This window comes from Eumetopias jubatus, unplaced genomic scaffold (genome assembly GCF_037043125.1).
Source record: "Eumetopias jubatus isolate StellerSeaLion01/CBP00866 unplaced genomic scaffold, mEumJub1_p1.0 scaffold_9, whole genome shotgun sequence".
Classification (NCBI taxonomy): domain Eukaryota; kingdom Metazoa; phylum Chordata; class Mammalia; order Carnivora; family Otariidae; genus Eumetopias; species Eumetopias jubatus.
Genome location: NW_028274815.1, coordinates 48,490,192 through 48,497,473, shown reverse-complemented (window position 1 = coordinate 48,497,473; position 7,282 = coordinate 48,490,192).

Sequence of the window (7,282 nt, the reverse complement as noted above, 5' to 3'; positions counted from 1 at the left end):
ATTATCACCCTCATTTTATGAAGGAAGTTGAAGCACAGAGAAGAAAAAAAAAAAAAACACAATTTTTTTTTTTTTTTTGCCTGGTGCTATATAGCCAAGAAGCCGAGGGGCCCAGGTTCAGAGCCAGACAGCTCCTACTTCTGGTCTCTGCTGGGCTCCAGGGCCCTACCTCAGAGTACGGCATAAACTCACCTGCTGGGAGTGAAGGGAGGCAGGTTGACCAGTCTGATAAATGTTCGAAGTGCTGAACTTGGAGAACTGAGAGAGAGAGAGAGAGAGAGAGAGAGAGACAACTAGTGGACAGCACTAGGGAATGATGCTTTGTAGAAGCACTGTTCTGCACACTTGGATGATTTTTGTTTTCATCAGGGGCCTATATGTTAGAACAGAAAGATAAACAGTTGGGTTTCTCCAGACACAGCGGATGGCATTTACCTGGAAGATGATAGGACTTCTTCTTCCCTGTCCTGCACTTCATGGAACTTGGGGGAACAAGCAGCCTCCAACCCAGAGGGCTGCAAGGAGGAGTGTCGCATAGATAGAAGTCAGGTTTCCATTAAAACAAGATGTGGAGGAAACCCTCAGGAAAGAGGAGGGTAATATAGGATAATCATTTTTTTACCTTATAATGAGGAATCCACAAGGTGGCGTAGAAAGGTTTGGAAGTGAGAGTAAAGAAAGCAAGGAGTGTGCAGGATCCAGAGGCCAGGAGAGGTTAGCCCACCCAAGGACTTGCCTTATGATCTGTAGAGGCATTTGGTGCCCTACAGATGCTGTGGGGCTCTGGAGCACGCTTTTGTCCTGGCCAGTTTAGGCTGAGGTTCCAGGTGCTGGCATAGGGCCTGCAAAAGCCGAGGTGGGGGCTGGCTAGGGCCCCAGGGGATGCTTCTGTCCCTCATTGCCAATGTGCCTTCTTTCCAAGAACTGCAGGAAGGATTGAGAGTTAGACAGGGAAATTGTGTGAGGTAGAGAAAGCCCAGGGGAAAATGGTGCCTTTGGGCTGCCTATCCACATGCCTCAATTGCAGAGAATGTGAACAGCAAGAACAGAGTTGCCCTCTACCCACTGTCATATACATGAGTAAAAAGCAGACAATCTGAGCCAGAAGCTTGTAGGGACACCTTGGCCTCTCAGTAAAATATGGCACAGGCCTCTTTCCATGTCCTCCCATAGCCTTCTCCTATACCCGGGTTCTTTATGCCAGCAAAGGGGGTGGTCAGGTCACACTTTAATTAATGCCTCTGAGCGGGACGGACGTGCTGTGCTGATTTAGGGCAGAAGTTAGCCAGTCTTTCACCTGTGATAAAAGACAGCCTCACCTGCTTTTGTTATTTTTTAAAACTGTTCCACAATTTGGTGCTCTGTAGAGAATGTCGCTTTTGACCCTACCACCGTGGAACCTGACCCCATTCATCAATATTCTGCTCTCAAGTTCCCGCCACCAGGAGGCCAGGCAAGATGGCTCTGAGTGTGGTCTGAGGACCACCCACAGGAAAGAGCCCCTGCTCCACACCAGCCTTGCACTCCCTAGAGCTGGACTGGGATCTCCATGTTTATCACTGCGCTCTCAGGCACATTCCAGTTTTGAGAACCACCATCAGAATGTCCTGACCCCTTTCCTGGCTCTTTAATTGACGGCCTCTCATTTCCTCCATAACATTAGTCATTCACTGACAAAAGCCCATGAGAATGTAAGATCTACAAGGAAGGGTGATTTGTCTGTCTGTTTGCTGGCGTAGCCCAGATTCTCAGAAGAGTGCCACTTATGTAGTAGCTGCTTAATAAATATTCCTTAAATAAATGAAATGTTTTTTGAACGCTCACTTTGTGTCAGGCATCGCCTAAGTGCTGGGCCCGCCACAGCAAACCAGACAAGCGGAGGCTGGCCCTCTCCCTTCACAGCTTCTGGTATTTGGGGTAGGGGGAGGCAAGCAGCAGACAGGTCGGAGACTAAACAAGCGATTACAATAAAGTGTAAGGAGTATTATGATCAGGGGTGGTGAGACTAATATCAAGGTTTGTGGATGTGACTCAGGAAGCCGCAGAAGGGAGGGCAAGGTCCAACACCCCTTCTTTACCATTCAGGTGCAGATGGCTCCCTCCCCTTTCCCGACACAGATGCTTGAGGGCTCCCACAGCCAGTCAGACCTGAAGGGACTCAGAGGCCAGGGAAGGTTGGGAGGCAGGCTGGGTGCCCCCTGTGGAAATAAAAGAGGGATGCGATAGGGTGTGGAAGAACTCTACCCCATCCACGGAATGCGCTGGTGAGGACCAAAGTCTGTTTCAATGTCAGCGGGAGGTGGAAAACTGTCCCAGTCTCTGCGGCATCTGAAGCCTCACCCAAAGTAATAGTAAAAGCCAGAAAGTGAAAGAGGGGGTGGGCTTGTTCAGAGCATAGCACAAACGGGGTGAGAGGCTTACATTCATTTCCTGGGGCCACAAGCAACCAGGCAGGTGGGAAGAAGACAGACGGTGCGTGAGAATCTTATGGCCCCCGGTCAGCGGGGGTGTGGAGCCAGCATGACAGGGAGAAAGGGACCCAAGCCGCAAGCAGCAGATGCGGTGTGGTCCTGCCCACCTCATCTTCAGCTTCTCCCTGTGCCTTTCACATGTACTCCATCTCTTCCTACAGGCAGGTTCTGTTCTCGTCATTTTGAATAAAAAAGAAAACTGGAATTTGATCCTGCTTTCTTTTCTTTGACTGCCAGTTACAAAAGTTGTCCTCTTCTTTTCCTTGGCTACTAGGAAATTCAGAGCTGAAGTCGAAGTCCAATTAAAACAATCAGATTTGTCCTCAGCATTTAGTAAATTTGTTTCCTGTTACTTCTCCTTTTTAAAAAATATTTCTCTATTCTGTTTTAACAGCTGCACTGCAATTGTTTCTATTCTTGAAGGCTGCCTTAAATTTTTTGGAAGTTTTATGCAGACATAAATTATGAATAAATCAAGCACATGTGTCCATTTTCTCCCACACAGCAATCCCTTAACATTCGCTCTGACTACATTGCCTCTTCTCTGGCCTTTCCCCAGTCCTCATAATAATCCTTAGTTACTGTTCACTGCAGGCACCAACATGCCCCTGGAAACTCTCATTTCCTTCATATTCGCCTTGATTCCCACTTGCTGGCCTTGCTTCTGGCTCCCACCTCTGCCCTGACCCCTAAGGTTAGCGTTCATTGCTCTTCCTGCCTCCAATGCCTCACTCTGCCGCCTGGATCCTGACCACGTGACACCCATTCCACTGGAGGGGGATCAGAGTCACCTTCCTTTCCACAAAGGATTCTCCCAGGGAAATTGAGCATTCACCTGGGGGACCTACACAGGACTTGGTTCAGGAATTCTAAAGCTCTGGCCCCAAATCCCAAGCAATGAAATAGCTTAAGCAAGGTCTCCCTTTGTGTATTTCCATCCTGCTGTTTGGTAAATGCGTGCTCACTCATTCACAACTAAGGCTTTCAAGCCTGGCACGCTCATCCCACTGTTTGACAGTTGTGCTTCCCAAACCCTTTGAATCTTAAATTAATGTCACTACAATGTTATGATTCATTGCTCTAACTCTCGCTCAGGGTTGTGACTGTTTCTTTTAAGCAGCTCTTCCATTAAGGTGGAAGAGCCAGCATAGAACACACACATATGTCCTCCCAAAATCCCCGGCTCTGTGGGTGGTCCTGGCCCTGTGTTCCGAATACAGCTCTGGGAAGGGGAGGGAAGGAAGGTTATGCTTGTTTATCTTTCCCAAAAACTTAACTTTCAGTGGATGTCTGTGCTGTACACATGGATTATGGGGACTCTACTCCCCCTTCGTTTCACTAAGAGACAGGAAAAATTTGAAAGGGGTACAACTGTGTGTATGTGATACTATCTCTGAGTTCTCCAGTCCCCAAAATGAACTTTATCTTAGTCCAGTTTGACTAACACAGAGCACGAAAACCATTCATTCATTCAATAAACGTTTGTTGAGGAGGCTGTTTTAGGAGCTGGGACTACAGCAGTGAAATCCTTGCAGATCTTGTAATCCAGTGAAGAAAAGATAGACAACACAACATGTAAAAATGATGTAATATTGGATTGTGCTAAGTGTTATAAAGAAAAATAAGATAAGTTTAGATAGAATGATCAAGGAATGCCCCTCTGAGGTATCATTTGAGCAGAGATCTGATGAAATAGAGATTTCACCCCTTCCTTGCCCACGGCAGACATCAATAATCAATCAACGCCATCAACTCTTATTCATGGAGCCATACAATCCTCTTAGCAGTCCAAGCTATCACTACCATTTGGTTGGTGTTAGCGTGCATGATTAGGCCTGTTTTCCATCCTGTTCCAAAAATCCCTTCCTTTTCTAGAGCAAGGAGGAAAATGTAAAATAGAGAATGAATCTAGGGACAGGTTTTGCCCATCATTAAGAACCTAATGATATAAGATTGATTATCTTCTTCCATTTTCTTGTCATAAATACAAGATGTTTCCATCCTTTTGCAGCGTTTACTTTGTATGTTTGAGTTTATAACTCAAGGCTCCGGTATTTTATGACCCATTTATAGTCACAGGGCTCTGCAGCTACCTAGGCTGATTTCTCCTATGTACCAGCCTTAAATTGTGGATGCTGTTATCCTAGAGGAACATTCTCAGACTTCAACTTGAAGCACATTGTAAATAACATGTTTCCCTGACAAAAATCCTTTTCCTAAATAAAAACACTCTATACATACATCAACCAATTTTCTTTTTATTCATTCATTTATTGAGGACCCACTGGGTGTCAGGCACAGAGTGTTATTAAAGGTAGGTAAGACACATGATGTCTTACTGAAATCTTCTACAGATGTCAATGGAGGATAAAGTACTATATAGGGGAAAATCCAAATCTTAACCTCTCATAACCATTTTTAAGACCCATGACCTTACAGATCACTACCTAATGATAGCCAGTGACTGCTAGTTGCCAGCCCAGTGACAATCTTCATTCTACTTAATTTCTACTTAACCCTGAGGACCATTTCTTTTTTGCTCTCCAATTGTGTTTCTCAGTTCCTATGACTAAGCATTGTTCTGCCCTCTGTTCCCTCCCATCTTTCTCTACATTCTTTCTCTTGGGGACCTCAGTCACTCCCAGAGATTTAACATTGCTTTCACACAGGTGTGTTTCAAATATGTATCCCTGGTTACAGCTTCTCTTTGGAGTTAAAGTCCACCAAGATATCATTCTGGAACCTGAGATTCTATATGTTTGAAGTCAAACACATCATCGCTGCATTCACCAGGGTCTTTTGTATTGCAAATGACAGAAATCCAACTTAAAATAGCTGAAATGGGGAAAAGAGGAATATATTTCCCTATGTAGCCATAAGAGTCCTGAGCTAGATCCAGGAACTCAGTGTTGTCGAGAATTGAATCTCATCCTCTTGTCTTTTCTTTCCCTTCCCTTCCCTTCCCTTCCCCTCCCCCTGCCCCTTCCCTTCCCCCACTTCTTCCTTCCTTCCTTCCCTTCCTTTCCTTCCCCTCCCCTTCTTCCTTCCTTCCTTCCTTCCTCCCCTCCCCTCCCTTCCCTCCCCTCTCCTTCTTCCTTCCTTCCTTCCTTCCCTCCCTCTCTCCCTCCCTCCCTCTCTCTGTCTTTGTCTCTCTGTCTCTGTCTTTCTGTCTTGTTTATGTATGTATGTGTGTTCACTCCCTTCTTTCTAAGTCAGGGTCTCTCTATTAGAATATGTTCATTTAAGTTGCCATAAGCACCAGGCTTACTTTCACTGCCTTAGTAAACCTAGAGAAAGAAAGAACTTCTCTTTCCCAATAATTCCATCAAAAATTCTACAGTTGAATTTCACTGGGCTAACTTGGGACACTGACCATCCTGTAACCAATCACATGACTGAAATGTAGAGATATGCTTACCATTGATCTAAGTCCTTAGAAGCAATGGATTGGCTTCAATCACATGAACTGTAGTCTTTCATACAAAAAGTGAGAAAAAGGAGAAAGTATGATGGATAGGCAAAAGCAACAGATGTCAACTATAATCTATTCCCCCAAAAAACAAGTTTCCCCACTGACTCACTTTTTATTTTAAAAGAGATAATTATGTAAAAACATTATGTTTTAATCTTATTACTATTTTGATGATATCATAAGTTTATATCATTAAGATTTCAACCCTCAGACCCCCTTGGACTTCATTTTTTTCTCCCTTATTCCCCATCAACACTCAATCAGTTGTCAGATCTTCTTGATTCTGTAACCAAACTATGAGTTTTCTACCTAAACCCCTTTCCACAAGACTCTACCTTCTCCAATCCAGATTCATTTTTCTGAAGCATGTGCTGATCATATAACCTTCTGGTTCATAAATCTTTCCTTGCTTTCTCCTTTCCATTGCTTGAAGGCAAATGGCCAGTCTTATTAGCCAGTTCTCAAAGTCCAACCCTCCAGAAACTAGACCTTTTAGGACTGAATCCCCACCTCTTCCCTAAGTACGTCTCATGCCTCTAGCTAACTGCAGCTACTCACTGCCCCTCATGCTGCCTCTAAAGTTCTCTCTGGCTGTTGTCTACAACCAGGATGCTGTCCCTCCTCTCCTTTGTCAGTGTCCTCACCATTTTTCAGGCCCAACTCCAGGACCTCTGTGGATGTTCAGAAAGGAATTGTTATGTAGTCATTTTAAATGATTTTGAATAAACAAGCTTGGATTAGATGGGCAGTTTCTGCTAAACTTGGATGATTGATTTCTGGCTTATAAGATTCTCATATATATGAGAACACCTTATGTATCCACAAAAGTCTTTGGTAAAGAAGAAATAACCCAGTATGCTGGTGCATGAAGCACCAACAAGATGTGGAGGTAAGCATTACTGGTAACAGGAATGTACTGATAAGGCTGCCCTTCCTTCGGAAGAAGGGAAACACTATGTGTATATGCTGTTCCCCAAAAGCTAGGAGGCATTCTGCTTTAAGGAAAGATGGCTAATAGATATGTATCTACTTCGAATGTATATTCACTTCTCCTTCTTATGTCATTGAGTCTTCTTCATTCTCCCTAAGACTAAATGCTTCAGAGAAATAGAGGCAGCTCCATGGCTATTTTCCCCAGCTGCTGGAAAGTTCTAGCAGTCTTACTTTCTTTCATAGTCTTTCAAAGACTAACTAAGGTAGAGGACACAATTCTCTTGGTGTCTTGAACATAATAAGTACTCAGTAAACACTTGCTGAAATGATACCCTTGGAAAGTCCAGAATCTATGCCAAGGAATCTCAGTGGTAAAAAAGAAAAAAAAGTGCTTTACAAACATCCT